This window comes from Aquila chrysaetos, chromosome 5 (genome assembly GCF_900496995.4).
Source record: "Aquila chrysaetos chrysaetos chromosome 5, bAquChr1.4, whole genome shotgun sequence".
In the NCBI taxonomy this organism is placed as follows: domain Eukaryota; kingdom Metazoa; phylum Chordata; class Aves; order Accipitriformes; family Accipitridae; genus Aquila; species Aquila chrysaetos.
In genome coordinates, this window is record NC_044008.1 from 844243 (window position 1) to 861021 (window position 16779).

Consider the following 16779-nt stretch of genomic DNA (forward strand, 5'->3'; position numbering starts at 1 on the left):
ACCACGAAGAGATGGCATTGTGTTGTAGGCTATGAGGATCAAAGATGGTTTCAAGAAATAAACAATCATTAACGCTAAAGAAAGTAAGAGAATAACTGTTATTCCCCAGTGACAGAGGTGATAAGCATAGCTCAAACAAGATAAACGCTCTGTGTAATAATATCATTAAGCTAAAACAGATTCTATAAAGTGAAATAAATTGGATGAGAGATGTCAATGTGCTACATTCCCAGATTATCTGTATATAAGCATGTGATTTTATACAACAGGATCACAACGCTTTTTTTAACCTAACCCACATTACTATTTCCGCAGCAGCAGGAACACTTGCTTCAACCATTCATTTTGCTTTTTCCAGCACCCAAAAATGTTACCACGCCTGATCTTTTGCCAGTTCCACTGCTTGCATAACTACATCTAAGACAGAATTTTGAAATTATCCTTTAAAAAAACCAAAAACCAAACACCAAACAGAAAACAACAGTTTTTTCCTCCAGGAAGGTTTACTGAAGAAGGGGGGCACTGTTTTCCAGTTACCATAGCTGGGCAATTTAAAAGGCTATGTAAAGACCCCAATTTTTTAATTACATATATAAATATCTGGGTGCCTTGTAGTCTATCTTTCACACTGAAGCTCCAAATGAAGGGCTTACAGGAACTACTAAATGAAACACATTAAAAGAAACACTAATTTTTTATTTATTTTTACCAATTAAGTTATTCACATGCATTTTCTGCCCTACCTCAGTTCAAGGATTCTTCACGTGTGCTTGTATGGGTCTAAGGATGTCTAAAAGAAAAAGGATTACCTTACAAACTTAAGGCTATTTTTTTCTTGGAATAGCTGTGTTACCCAGGATATTTGATCACAAACTCTGTGGAGCTCCACTCAGTGCTTCAAAATTTGTCACAGATAACTTTTCTATTTCAGAGAGCTTTTTTCCGTGTCAACATAATTCTTTCTTTTAATGTCTTTATCTCAGAGATTTAGAAGAAATCAACAAAATCTTTGCAAGTTCATCTTTTGTGACACAGCACTGCTGATATGACGAAGCCCTCTTTGAATATATTGGTGGTGCGATACTAGATTATAAAGGGAATATTTAAACTATGAATTACCAAGCCATCCAAAGTACAGTCTCCTCACAGCTTTTTGTCTTCCCGCAGTCCTCCTGCACGCCACATTTACTGGCTGGCTTTGGACTTTCAGCATTTTGAGGCAGAGCTCACATACACATTACAGGGAAGTACATGGCCCCAATCCCAGCAGAAACAGAACTGAGATCCTGATCAAACATCACATCCAGGAAATCACTTTATACTTATGAAGTTCATTTTAAACATCAGGGGACAACCACTTCTAGTCAAACCTACAGCATCACATTTCTTGTAAAGCTACCTGTGAACATCAAAGCTATAGGCTCTATTTGTGACAGCCCAAGCTCAGTTACTGAGGGGAAAGTGTGGGGGGAAGCTTCCAGAACAAAAGCTTATTCAGACCTCCCCCACGGCCCATCCACTGCCATCTCCTACCAATCTTCTAAACTGCCAGATTAGTTTAGGTTGATCCCAATCTTTTGGGAACTAGATCCTCTGCCTCCCTCCCCACCCCCCACCCCCAAACAGCATACGAAGCGGAAGAGAGAAAAGCAGTTTCTAATTTGAGCTGTTTAAATCAACAGTATATTGAAATAAATTTAAAAGGTTAACCTTCAGCATTATAGCAGCAAGCAAGAGCTTCTGCACCCATCCATTAAGCTACTGAAAATGCACTCATGTAACTGAATTTCTGAGTTAGGAACAGACATCTGAATTTTCAACCTACGTGACACTGCTGTGACAGTAATGCTGTTTGGCTGTATCGTGTGTTCGTTACAAACTGTTCTTCAGATATTTTTAACTAACTATGCTTAGTTATAAATTCACCGAGTGAAAAGCTGGCATAAAAGGCCTTAAATTAAGAATGTTTGGGTGCACAGTTAACCTAAATACATATATATTCCATACATATATGTGGAATACACACGTAAATCTCACGTTTCAAATCTAAACCCATTATAAATCTGTCAATTCTACACTTTTGAAAAACTTTTTCTATATCTACAGGGAAAGGTATCTAATCTATAGGAGACACTGATAAGCTGTCCTTAGGAAAGGACAACAGCTCTTCTCTCAGCACAATGCAGGCAGATCCCCTTTCCAACCTTCTTCTTAAAATGAAGGTTGAGAAGAACTGCTGAGGAGTTTGGCCTCTCCCGGTCCTCACTGGCAGAGCCAGGCTTCTGGAAGACACTGATGCAATTCCCAGCGCCCTGGGACTCGGTGCAGCTGCATCCAACTGGGAAGGGAGGCTGCCTTGCAGCAGTGACTCTCCCACCACATTGCCCAAAGCGCATGCAACATGAGACGACTTCTTTGCCCTCATCCCAGCCAAAAAAGCTCTTAGCCATAGTGCTCTTACAGGATACCCAGTAAAATGCAACAAGTGAGATTTGGAAATGATTGTTCATGACGTATTGAAACCAACAGTTTGGCCTAACAGACAGTTAGGCCAAAGCAGGTGTCGAGGCAATCAAGTGAGGTTTTGTAATCCACGTAACATCTCTGCAAGATCGGAAGTGGAATGGTACCACACACAAAAAAACCCAGAGACATACACGCCACTTAAGGACCAGCAGAACGAGTCACAACCTACAGGAGCCAGATGAACTGTCCTGGAAGGCCACAAGTTAGGCACAAGAGAGACAACACACTGCTGTAGCACTGTCCGTAGGGTCTGAACTACGGTGCAGAGAAGTACTTCTCTGGAAGCAGAAAAGTACAGCAAAGGCTGAACAAGCAGCTCCTAGCGCTAGCAAATTCACAGAGTCACAGAATAGTTCGGGTTGGAAGGGACTGTAAAGATCATCTAGTTCCAACCCCCCTGCCATGGGCAGAGATATCTTTCACCAGATCAGGTTGCTCAAAGTCCCATCCAGCCTGACCCTGAACACTTCCAATGATGTGGCAACCAAGCTTCTCTGGGTAACCTGTGCCACTGTCTCACCACCCTCATTGTAAAACATTTCTTCCTTATGTCCAATCTAAACCTGCCCTCTTTCAGTTTAAAACTATTGGCCCTTGTCCTGTCACTACAGGCCTTGGTCTAAAGCCTCTCCCTTTCTTATAAGCCCCCTTTATATATTGCAAGGCTGCAATAAGGTCTCCCCGGAGCCTTCTCTTCTCCAGGCTGAACAACCCCAACTTTCTCAGCCTTTCCTCATAGGAGAGGTGTTCAGCCCTCTGACCATTTTTGTGGCCCTCCTCTGGACCTGCTCCAACAGGTCTGTGCCTGTCTTGTACTGAGGACCCCAGAGCTGGGTGCAGTACTCCAGGTGGGTCTCACCAGAGCGGAGCAGAGGGGCAGAATCCCCTCCCTCAACCTGCTGGTCATGCGGCTTTTGATGCAGCCCAGATATGGTTGGCTTTATGGGCTGCAAGCACACATTAGTGGCTCATGTCCAATTTTTCATCCACCAGTACCTCCAAGTCCTTCTCCACAGGCTGCTGTCAATCCCTTCATCCCCAGTCTGCCCTGATACTGGGGACTGCCCCAAACCAGGTGCAGGACCTTGCACTTGGCCTTGTTGAACTTCACAAGGTTCACACAGACCCACTCCTCAAGCCTGTGAAGGTCACTCTCAATGACATCCCTTCCCTTTAGTGAATCAACTGCATCACTCAGCTTAGTGTCATCTACAAACGTGCTAAGGGTACACTCAATCCCGCCGTCATTGATGAAGATATTAAATAGTATTGGTCCCAGCATGGACCTTTGAGGGGTTACAGGTTTCCACTTGGACACTGAGCCATTAACTGTAACTCTTTGGACATGACCAACCCACCAATTTCTTATCCATCTAACAGTTCATCCATCATACCCATATCTCTCCAATTTAGTGGCCAGAATGTTGTGGGGGACCTTATCAAAGGCCTTACATAAGTCCAGGTAGTTGACATCTGTAGCTCTTCCCTTGTCCACTGATGCAGTCACTCCATTGTAGAAGGCCACTAGATTAGTCAGGCACAATTTGCCCTTGCTGAAGCTATGCTGGCTGTCTCCAATTGCCTCCCTGTCTTCCATATGTTTCGACATCTTCCAGGAGTATCTGCTTCATGATCTTACCAGGCATGGAGGTGAGGCTGACTGGTCAATAGTTCCCAGGGTCCTCCTTTTTACGTGATGTTTCCCTTTTTCCAGTCACTGGGAACTTCACCTGACTACCACAACTTTTCAAATATGATGGACAGTGGCTTGGCAACTACATCAGCCAATTCCCCCGGGACCCTGGGATGGAGCTTGTTGGGTCCCATGGACTTATGTATGTTCCTCAGGTGGTCTCAAACCTGATCTTACCTTACAATGGGAGGAACTACCTTGAGGTTCAGGGGCTTGAGAGATGTGGGAAGAGTGATCACCATTGAAAACTAAGACAGAAAATTGTTGAGTGCCTCTGCCTTCTCCATGTCAGTTGTCAGCAGTTCTCCTGTCTTATGTATTGGGGGGGGGGGGGGGGGGGGGGGCAGCTGTGGATTTTCTTTAATCTCCCTTTTCTGGCCAATGTACCTGTAGAAGCCCTTCTTATTATTCTTCGCATCCCTTGCCAATTCATCGAGATTTTGCAGACTTGGATGGTCCAGAAGAGCTTTCCACCCAAACATCAACATAATCAACACCAGTATGCTTGCAGCCGACAGTGGGGGCAATGGCACACCATTACCCAAACCCAGGCAGCACCAACAAGAGAGAAGAGGGAAGCTCTTGATGAAACACAGTCATCCCACTTGTGGAAGCAGCAGAATACCTACACATACATACACGCATGCATACAACACCCATGACGATTTCAGTATGCTCATTTTTCCATGAAGCACATGCAGCCTTCTACAATATGCAACGTAACTGCTGAAGCACATGAAAACATATTGAAAACACAGAACAGAGGGACAGAAAAAAGTTCTACATGATGAAAGTTACACCACTATGAATGCTCCATTTTGAGTTGTATCAAGAAACAAACTAGTATGTCTATAACATAATAAAAAATGTTCATGATTACTTTAAAAAAAAAAAGTTAATCTAGAACAGTAACTGCCCCATTCTGCAATGGTTAGTAATTAATTTACTTTAATCTGCTTCACTGTAGGCAAGCCACCAGAACTAACAAGGCACTTGTTCTTTATGAGCTATGGAGAGCTTAAAGAGAAGCACTCACAAGAAATGGGATCTCCCCATAAAGAACCTGAGCTACTGTGAAAATACTTGAGCAGGATTAATCACCAAACTGCAGTTCATCTAACAGGACCTACCACAATAAACAGAAACCAGAATAATCCACCTACTGAAATGATGGTATTGCCTTGTAGAGCCAGGAGCCCAGAATGAGCAAGCCCTTTCTTTTGGCATTAGGATATAAATCTACCTTCTTTCTGTAACTCCAAAAGTGCACTTCACCTCCTTCCAAAACATTGATAAGAAAAAACACCTACTAAGTAACAGGAAATGGGCTAAGAGAAACTGAAAACAGCTAGAGAGTTGCTGCGTATTATGAGCCCAATAAATGGTAAATACAATTTCTTCTTGTGATACATGACTTACAAATATTGAACACTGTTTCCTGCTTATGTTGTCTTTAAAGACACCTACACAAACTTGAGGAACTTCTAAATACTAAAATATTAAACACTAGAAATCACTAATAAACTTAAGGAATACAAGGTAACTGCACAGCAGAAGAGGTAGATGAAGAAACAGGAACATGAAAGAGTATCCTACTTTCTCTAGCAATTTGTGGCATTGCACACCCCAATAAAGAAAAAAACACAAAACAAAACAGGAAATTAAATCAAATCAGGGCATCTTAGGCATCTGATGGCAAAAAAAAAAAAAACTAAAAAAATTCAGATTTCCAGGACAAAGCATCCACTTCTTTGTGGTCTTAACTGCCAACTTTAAACACTTCCAATCATTAAGCATTAAACAGAGCTCTGTTCTCTAGTTTTAGGCTCTGGTGGGGGTGGTTAATGCAATTTCTGAACAATCTAACAAAGCAGGGCGCTCTCGGGCCTTTTCACCCAGCATGAATGGGAGGGCTCTCTAAAGCTGAAAGGCACATTTTACTCCCTACTGCAAAAGCTGGTTTTAGAAACAGTAGCATCAAACAGACCCATGCAGGGAAGTCAGTAATAAGAGGTTAGGAAATGAACCATACTCTGTTCACCACAAGCAACTCGGTCACTATCAAAGCTGATGGCGTGCAGTTGTAACTGAATGTGGACAAAAGCAGAAGAGGCCCTCTCCAGAGCCTGGGCCTCTTCCCCAACGGCTAAGGCACTACTTGCTGGTCAGAGCAGGAAAAGGAACATCCTATCTATGCTGAGTATTTTTGTGGTCTGCATTGTTTCCTCCTGCAGAATTGCTGAGAGCTCAGCTTGGTCTTTATGTCCTTTAAGTGTGAACTGCTTTCTGAATTCATTCCTTCATTCTTGTCAAGGAGGTTTCAGTCCTCAGAATAGTAGGGCCTCGATGGCCTCTTAGCATCCCTCAAAACCTACCAACAAGAAGAGTATCATGACCAAGTTCAACATCCAACAAGCTACCACATCCAAGCCACCTATAGCTGTACAGCAGCAAAGAGGAGGGATCCCTACAAAGGCAGTAAGCACAACTAGCTGTCCCTCCATCAGCAGGAATTTGAGCTTGTTTCCCATGCTTTTGCAGTATCTTTCAGTGTGCTGCAGCACTCAGAGATTTGAAAGACCAGTTTAGCCAGGTGCACTTGGTTTAATAGGTACATCTGTAGAAACGCTGATGAATGCCTCTCTTCTCCAAAGAAAAACACACTTTTTCACAACTTTTACTCTTGGCTTTATGCCTTATTGATGCAGTGTCATCTCATGGAGAGTTTCAGTTATCCAGATACAAAACAACTAAGCAGCATTAAAGTCTGCTAAGAGGACTCAAAATTTATTAACCTTTTGATTGTACACAGCTCTAGCAGATTCTAACAAGATCCGTTATTGACATTTCTGATCAGAAAAGCAATATATTGTATCCATACAGTTGCGTGATTTCTCCTGCCTTCTTTCCCTGATAATCACTAACCTCCCATACACCTTCCCGGCACAAGTAATAGTTGACAAAACAGACAGGAACAGGTTAACTGCTTCATCAACATCAGACACCGAATTTCTGTCACCATCAGGCCATCCTACTTCTTTCACTCTTTGACTGTAACTGCTGAACTATTTGACCTTCATCTCTAAGTGAAGATGACTTAGGCTTCAGGTCTCAAGCAATGATTGAGCGATACTTTCCACAAAACCCAGAAAAGTCAGGAGATACAGACTGAACACTAAGACACATCAGAAAGCAATATGGAGAAACATTTCTCTAAAGTTTATAAAAGTCTGCTAGATAAACAAATACCAACTAATTTACAGTCACATAACAGATACTACTGCCCTTCATTAAGCCTTCTTAGTATCTATGGTTATTTATTCTATGTCCAGAAAAACATTAGAGTATACTACAATGAGACTCCAATGTGCTGGGAGTTTCAGGGATATAACAATAAGTAACAAGGCCAAATCAGGAGTGTTAGAAGCAGCAGCCTAACCTAAAGTGCTAAAAGGATGAGAACATAGTCAGGAATTGTTTTTTGTAAGTATCTTCAATAGGAATAAAATCCTTCAAACTGTTATATTTCAACAAACTGCTTTTCCTTAGATCTAGATGATGACATAGCCTATTCTGACATTAAAAGAAGTACAATAGTTTTCATCTTGAAAGAGCTTTCCATTCTGAAGAGGGAAAAGTTTCTTAAATGAAGAATGCCCATTCCCCCCCCCCAGTTGTCATTATATAAAAGTTTGGGGTGGACTTTTGATTTAACCTTTGATACTGCTTCAAGAGTGCATCTTCAGTGCTGAAAGCATCTTCAAGTACTGTCAGTTCCCCAATTATCCTTCTGCAAAGTGTTTGCTACCCTACTTTGAAACTACCAATACTTTGCATCAACTTACTCCAGAAAGGAAGGCTTAGGTTTCCAGGCACACTGGATGCATTTTTGTTTTTTCCTGCGCCCAATATAGGACTGAGAAGGAAAGCGTTTATTAACTCAGTGGGCAAGAAGCCAAACAGAGCTCAAGCTTTAGCTTCCAACATCAGCTTCTGGCTAATGACAATCTCCCCCTTCTGTAAATGAAGAGGCTTTTATTATTTTCTTGAAATACAGTAACTCCTTTGGTCGGGATTTCTTAATTTCTTGGATCTTCTCAGAAAAAGCAGGCCTCAGAGCACTGAGATGCCTTATTGACACAGGAAGCAATACATTGTGTCAGTCTTCAATAGCAACAGCCCCCTCCCAGAAGTACAGGACCTCAATGCTGGAAAGCAAGGCAAGAATGATCTTTTCCTGGTAAACTGCCTCAGCCTTCTGTCATCATTTCATCACAGAAAACCTTAAGTCACACCTGAAGTCTCATGTTTGATAATTATCAGTGAATACTTCCTATGAATATGCCTAATCTTTTTAAAGCCATTTGGCCTTGCAATCAGAAGTGTTCTCTGACCTTAAACTGTACCAAAGTTTCAAATTGTTTGGAAAAGTACTTTTTAAACCAGCTGTTTTGAATTCACTGCGTACCATTCCTCCTCCCACCCATGCTGAGTTATAAAACACAACTGCCTCACATTCACTTTCTCCATACCATCTCTCACAGATACGTAGTGGAATACAAACTATTCAAGCAACACCAGTCAATTCTGAAAAATTAATAATCTATTAAAAGCAGAAGAAGGGAGTAAAGTAAAAGTATAAAGACAATGTTGATCACAAGGCTAAAGTGCAGTAAACAAATAGTTTTCTCTGCCTACAGTGATTACATTGTGTGCATTAAAATCACCACTTTAAGTTAAAATTGTTTAAGAAACACATGAGGATTGTATAAGTTAAGGAGCAGGATAAGTTAAAAACTTCAAGCTGTATACCGCAGATGAATTAAGAGAAAGCTGCTCTGTAAGGTCAGTTTTTAGGAATTGTGAAGTTGGAAAGCTACAATACAGCTTTTTTTATATATAAGAAGTTAAAAATTAAGCCTCAGTCTTTGTTTTAATCTGACCTCTATACTAAAATAGTATCTTTATAAAACTTATTTAAAAACGAGAAAGTGCAAACAAAAAGGAGCATTTGGCAAAAGTGATAACTTTTTCTTATGAGATGATGTATAAGTTCCTTAGATAAACTCAAGAAAGAGAATAGAGACCTAAGTGCTTGTTGGACCATAACTAAATAGTTATCATTCAAAATGAATTTGAATTTTCTCATTTTACTAGCCATATTCAACTATATAGCTGTTATTCCTTCACCTAACCTCATACCACAAAAAGATCATTCCTGCCATCTACCATGGTTCACTTATTCGCCCCACACTTAAGTTTTCAATTTTGTAAAACTGAGGAAGCCCTGAGCTGCACAAGGATGTTAGAGATTAACAGCTGTGAACAGCTTAAAATAAGCTTTCCATAACTGGGTATTTCTTCACCAAGCTGTTATCCCCCACCGCCAGCCTGGCTTTATTTGTAGCCGAGGCAGAGTTTGTCTGAGATACCAAGAGGCTGCTTACAGCCATGTAGATATTCAAAACAATCCCTGTTAAACAGCTTCTCAAGTTTCACTTTCCCTCCTTAAACAACAAGTAAAAAAGAGCTAAATCAGAATATGAGAACATGAGGATAAACATGTTAGGGTCAAGGTTCACATTCTTGCTGCTCAAGATAACTCCTGCTATTTTTCTTTTAAAGCTGTTTCTAGCTCTTTTATTTGGGGAAAAAAATTAAATGTACTCATTTTAACTGCTATAATGACACTTGTCCAGTCTGCAACTTTTCTTCAGCAGTGGAAAAGGCAGCAAGAGACAACATACACTGCTTACCTCTAGCAAATGCAGATGCTAGAGATCTCCCTGTTCCAGTTCCAGCAGGAGCCGGGACTGCTCTGCAGGCTTGGAAGCCCAGCTGGGTTTTATACAGACTGCTCAATCTGTGGGAATTAGACATCTTTATGGAAGTACAGATCAGAGTAACGTGGAAGGAGCTGACAGAAGGCCATCGAGCAATTCTGCCTCCCAATCAGCTAAGCCATGCTGTTCATACTGGTTTGTAAGGGACTCAAGGCTTTAATTTTCCCAAGTGCTTTGATCAGCTGTGAAGCAATTCCCCCGTACTGACCTTTTAACACTTTCCAATTGTCTCCAAATTACATCAAAGAATCACTGTTGTTCACACTTAGCTTTTGATTCAGGTTTTTTATAGATGTAAAATAAAAGATCCAAGCTGCTTATTTTCAAGCAGTTAATTCAATCACGTTGGTACAGTTGACAGGTAATTCTATCTGGGCAACAAGTTTACTGAACAGCTTCCTTAAGATCTGATTTACACTCAAAATAAGCCAGGTATACTTTCAATCTTTATGCATAAATAGCACTTTCACTGTTCTCTGCATCTTTAATGCTGTAATACCACAGAGTGCCACTCTGTAGAGTCTTATTGAAAGACAGCTACAGAGCAAGAAAGGAGGGTCTGACAACCTGGTCTTGGCAGGAGCAAGCTACAAACTGCAAAACAAGCAGTAGGGAGAAACAGTCCTACAACTTATCATGTGCTCTGCTCTCCTATGACAATGATCTTTGGTGTCAAAATAAAATTCACAGCTTAGTCCTCCAATTTGCTAGCTTTCTTCTGTTCTTGCTTGGAGTTGCAAAACTAAGACTTTTTGAAAGCTAGGCGTGCTCTATCACACTGAAGGAACAAGCCATTTCACTGAAGGCTGCCACCAGCAGGAAGGTCTGAAAAATCATGCCATTAAAAAAAAAAGAAAAAAGAAAAAGAAAGGACAAATTTCATATTACAATTCACAGCAAGAAACATGTCAGGTTCAGAACATTTTGAAGATCGATTTCTTTTCATTTATGATAATGAACACATTTTAAGGAAGTCAGGTACTGTCCAGACACACAGGGAGGGGGGACCATCCCTGCTCTATGCAGTATCGGGGCGGGGGGGGGGGAGACCAGGAATGAAAAACGCCTTCGGCTATTAAGCAGACTGAGAACAAGAGAAAAAACTGAATAAAACAGAGGTGGCAAAAGGTGTTCCTTGTTTGATATTTTTAAACAGCAAGTGGATTAATTGTTTCAAACTTTTTGTAAACTCATCTTTAAACTTCGTCTATAACAGCGCTCACCTGTGTGAGCCAGGGAAGAACAGTTTTGTCACAGAAATGTTTGCTCTCTTCAGTGTGTTCAAATCAGTAATTCATCCCTTCGTCCTCCTCATATTTTGTGGGCAAGAAAGATAATATGCACAATTCTGAGGACGCATGGTTTGTCTTATAATTCTGTACAGGAACAGGGAAATGAAATATTTCCTACATTTTTCCAAACAAGTTAAAAATCACAACCTTTCCCTTTTATTATTAAAATTAATTAACTGTATGTATTAGAAACTTGTACTACTTCGCTAAAGTACTGGTACACTCAGGTTCTAATCCAGATGAGGCCCAACACCTATCTACAAAAAGTACCTTTCTCCTGATGTCTGCCACATCTCAGGTGTTAGTACTTTACCTTAGGTCATCAACAGTAAAACTAGAAACATCTTTTGCTTTTTCAGGCAGACATCTCAAAGCCCTTCAAAGTTGCTTATATTCTCTCTGGAGTATCTCATTAAAGGGAAAACCATCATGATTTAAGGAAACACATTTTCTATAACTATATGCTGCCATTTTTGATGATTAACTGCTTTATGGAGAGCATTTTAAATTTGATACATGTAGAATTAAACTGTCATTCAAACACCTGCTATTTGCCAACAATACACTGCAGGAATTTTTTAATATTTAGAAGGTATGCAGAAGCTTTAGTCAAGAACCAGAAGAACACACAAGGCAATCCCTGGCTGCACACTGGTCCTGGGGTAGATGATTAACAACATAAACCTAAAAAAAAAAAAAAAATTTCCTCTTTCCATGTATGTTTCAAAGTAATCGCTACTTTTCATCTTACCCGTTATACAAGTAGAATGCCAAAAGTCTCCTTTCTCCTCTGCAAGGCTTGTAATGACCATTTCATCCCTTTTGTCTCACTTCATCTCATCCTTCCACTTATCAGTCATTTTCACTTTGTGGCCTGGATTTTATTTAACAATTCTGTTGGGGGGAGGTAGAGGGCTGTCTTTTTAGACGCTTCACCTGAGTACCATTAAGTTTGGTACAAAGGCCTCTACCTTTTCCAGAAAACATCAGGAGGAGTCTGCAAAAATAATAGGTGACTAAAATTCACCAACTGAAAAACTAGTAGCTCTACATATCACAAATCTTATAGCATCTTGCAATGCTTCTTTGGCTGCCATAAAAAAAAAAAAAATTACACTGCATCTCCTACTTCCCCTAAAACTTTGGGTGAATTTTTGTGTTACTCTATTATCTGAATTCTATATTTGCATTATTTTGCCCAGGATTATTACTGTAGTCAGTTCTGTAGTCACCAAAGGCTACCCTGAGCCTTACTGAATATGGGCACACATACAAAAAGTCCACAGCATTTTCCAACCTTTTAGAATGTTCTCAGTACTCCAAGACCAGTAAAAATGAACATGGATGGCCAGCAATCACCACAGGCGACTCCTTCTGGAAACCGGGAGGAAATTACCAAGATTTACTGATTTTTTTATTTAAGCCTATTTAAGCCGATTCCTGATAAAATGAAACATTTAACATTTTCCACTTAGTTACTAAGTGGAAACACATGGAAATGCTGAGAGAAGTACATTATCCTAGTTGTTTCCAAAAAGAAAGTATTTTTGAATACTTCTTTCCCGTAACATCCTTTCTGTTATAAAAATACAAAGGACAAACATAACTTCAGCAGCTATATCACAGCTGAAGAGTCTTCCTAAGTCCCATTTAATTCAATCTGCCTCTTTAGTCTCGACAGGCATGGATTCCTGATGTGAATTTTGGGGTTATCTTATGAATATTTTTTTTTTGCTAAGTTTTAGTACAAAATCTCCTTTATTTCCTCTATAAGTGTAAATAATTTTAAGCTTTGCTACACAGAGAAAAAGAAAAAAAAAATCTCTAGATAATTCTTTCAAATTGCAGTATCTGAGAAAGTTTTAGAACACACCTGCAAATCAGATGGTAATAGATCACCAGGACTAGATGGTATTCACCCAAAAGCTCTACACCTTTAAAAAGCAGCTACCAAACAACTAATTGCAGGGAATAAAGTACCACTTTATTTAACCTGGTGAACTTGAAGCCTAAAACTAGCTTTTTAAGCAAACTGTTACACAATTTAAAAAATCCACACCAAAAACATACATATGGACAAGGACAGTACAATCGATAGTTTATCTGAATTCCCACAGAAGTATTTTGCATGGGCTTCTCCAAACAACTTTAAAGAAAAGCTCACTTTCTTTTGTGAATCAGCAGCTGGTTAAAACATAAGAAATAAATCAAAAGCAAATTTAAAAAAAAAAAAAAATAGAAAAAGGCAGCAAGGAGGGTCCCAAAGGAAACAGTGCTGCACAATGTATTTATAAGAGATCTCAGAAGAAAGATGAATAGCGAGGTGGAAACATTTACTAGCAACAGAAAGATTATTTAGCTTAAACCCACCAAAGCTGTCACAAACAGCCGCAGAATGATGTTAATAAGCAACCAGACAATGAAATGGCAGATTTAACTCGGTGCTTACAAAAGCAAGTACTAGTCATGGGAGAAAACCCACCACTGAACAACAACCACTAAGTAGGTTAACATCACTCTGATCGGAGACCTGTGGCCATCCAGTGCTTCCAGACTAAAGTGCCCAAATCTTTATTCTGGGCACACTAAGAAAACAAATACTTGTAGGGTTTATAAACGTCACCAACAGGTATTTGAGCAGCAATGGCATCACTTCAGGTGAATTTGTCTTTTTGAAAAGAGGACAAGCAGGGGATAAGCAATTTGCCCCTGTCCACTATGTCCTGACTGGCAAATCCTTTCCTCTGGGCTTCGTTCAGTCTAATCCAGGAGCATTCTGTGACCAGTCAATGTCTGCAGTGTCCTCTGGATCCTCAGGAAGTCTCTCGCTCTCCACCAGTTCTGAAGCCAGGCTGTCCATCTGCCCCTTGCTCATCCGAGATGTATCCCACGCTCTCCTGGGCCGCAAGTTTCTTTCCTGCTGAACTTTCACACACTCACACTCTTCTGCCTGCCCCATCCCATATTCTGGGAAATTCTACCCCCAAGTATGCTCAGATGATCCCAGGAAGGAGCTATTTCCCCTCCTTCCAGACGGCTTCACCTGACCTGAGTGCCACAGCCAGGACAAAGCAAACAAGCAGCCCTCCTCTGTGATGCATGGCAATCCTTTTGAAGAAACATGACATTTTAACATACAAATAGAACAGATCCTCTTTGTTATATCTATTTGGAAATGATCTTGGAGCCACTGTTCAAGGATCTCAATAGAGAGCAGCAGCCAAAGAGGTAAAAGTAATGTCAAAAGTCATTATAAGAAAGAATAAGCAAGTAAACAGAAGGCATGACATCATTTGACTATCACATGTTTGCATCCTGAGTGCTGGTCTGGTTAGCTTCTCTCAGAAGAGACAGTAGAGCTCAAACAAGTACAGCTGGTCTGATTAGCTTCCCTTAAAAGAGATTGAGTGGAACGTGAAACAGCACAGCTTCTAATGGAAGATGCATTAAACTTGACTTGATACATGACTACAGCTCAGAAAAACAACAGATACAGAGAAAGGCATGAATGGTATTAAGGAGGTGAATAGAATGTGATTTACAGCTTCCTATAAACCCAAGAATGGGGACACCTCACAAAGTCATCAAGCAACCAGCAGGCAGAATGAAACACTAACATTCTGCATGGGAAGAAGAAACCCTGTGGAACTGGCTGCCATAGATGGTTATGGAGTACAAAAGCTCAACTGAGCTCAAAAACTCAGCTGGCTACACCAGTTCATAAAAAACAGGTTTATGAATGACCCTCAAATGTTTTACAGCCACTGCTGTTTCAGAAAAGACACTAACCTGTGGCAGAGAGTGGCAGAAAGTGGGAGTGCCTACCCTACATTTATACTGTTCCCAAGTACACCATTAGCAGGAGCAGGTATCAGAGGGTCCTGAGCCAGCTAGACCTGTAATTTGCCAGACTGGGCTACATTGTTATTTCCGACTTCTATTTTTTTTTTTATATATATCTCACTGGCATAGATGACTACAAATGTCTGGGTACCACCCACATGCTCTAGTTCCCAAATGGCTTCCAGAACAATTTTCATAGAGTCACAGAATGGTTTGGTTTGGAAGGGACCTTTAAAGGTCATCTAGTCCAACCCCCCTGCAATGAGCAGGGACATCCTCAACTAGAGCAGGTTGCTCAGAGCCCCGTCCAACCTGACCTCAAATGTTTCCAGGGATGGAGCATCGACCACCTCTCTGGACAACCTGTGCCAGTGTCTCACCACCTTCATCATGCAAGATTCCTTCCTTATATCTAGGCTGAATCTACACTCAATTTTCACCAGTTTCAAGCCATCAGGTCTGACATGGAACATAAATATAACCAGCTCCATCAGCAGTAGCATCTTTATTTACAGCTCACCTAAAACCTGCACTTTTCTGCAACAAAACTTAGGGTCTCCTCCTTCTTTTAGGAGTTTTAAGAATGCCTTTAATTCACAACCTATTCCCGCCGGGAGACCTTGCTTTATGTAAAATCTTTTGCCTTTGTAGCATTGAGAAAGCTCTTCCTAACTGAATTACCAACAGGAAAATGACCACGTCAGCCATCTCCACTGCTGGCACCAGGAAGGATTGCAGTGCTCCCACAAGCAGCCAGTCCATCTCCAAATAATCCTAAGGCAGTGAATCCCCAATGTAATTACATGCTGCATGAAAGGGCAGTTCCTCTTGTTTGCTTTAAACTGTCTGCTTGATAACTTTGTTGGATGCTTCCAATTTCTCACCTTAGGAAAACCTGTGAGTAATCACAGCCTATTCACTTTCACTACCCCAATGACAAAATGTATGATGTGTCATTTCCATACTGTCACTTCCTGGAACAGCCACAAGCAGTTCCCAGAAGTATAGATAGCCACCAGAAAGACAAAAAGAAGTTCTATCTTCCTCCCATCAATTATGTACGTTAAATTAGAGCTCAACTTTGGAGAAACACTTACCAGTTAGACCTGGGTTTGGGGAGTAACCTGACCAACATACCATGACTAGACTGCAGACTCAACAGCAGAAGAACTGAGCTTCTCAGTTGTATGTAACCTGCTCTGAATCTCATCAGCGGGACCATCCCAGTGACACTACAGTTCCCTCTCAAATGACTCCAGGTGTCAAATATCAAGAACAATCTCACTAGCAAACATCAGAACACATAATATAGCATTATAAAGCATGTTGTCATTGCTGAGCTTAAAAAGGAAAGGTAGATGTGCATACCTTCAGTAGAAGTTATTTCAAACGTGAAATCTTTTCCACAGACAGAGAAACATTTGGGTTACAGTTCCTGGAATATACCCAGCTTCAGAAAATTATTTTCATCCAGTGTGAATTCTTTTCTCAAGCTTCCTATCCTGGAAAATATTTTTAAAAGTTACTATTAACCAAAGGTAACTGAGGGCCAGAGATTTTTTTTTTTCCCCTAAACAAACTT

General features: G+C 40.6%; 1 protein-coding gene across 3 annotated transcripts in view; it reads right to left on the reverse strand.

Annotated features, from left to right (window-relative positions):
* Positions 1-16779, reverse strand: part of PPP6R2 (protein phosphatase 6 regulatory subunit 2) — a 123146-nt gene that overhangs the window by 75922 nt on the left and 30445 nt on the right. For 2 of the 3 annotated variants that reach the window (XM_030013014.2, XM_030013017.2), the window contains exon 2: positions 16566-16699. The gene's annotated coding sequence lies outside the window, so the exon portion shown is untranslated. Of the gene's footprint in view, positions 1-9975; positions 10083-16565; positions 16700-16779 lie in introns of those variants that run through there. The other variant, XM_030013016.2, reaches the window with a different exon arrangement.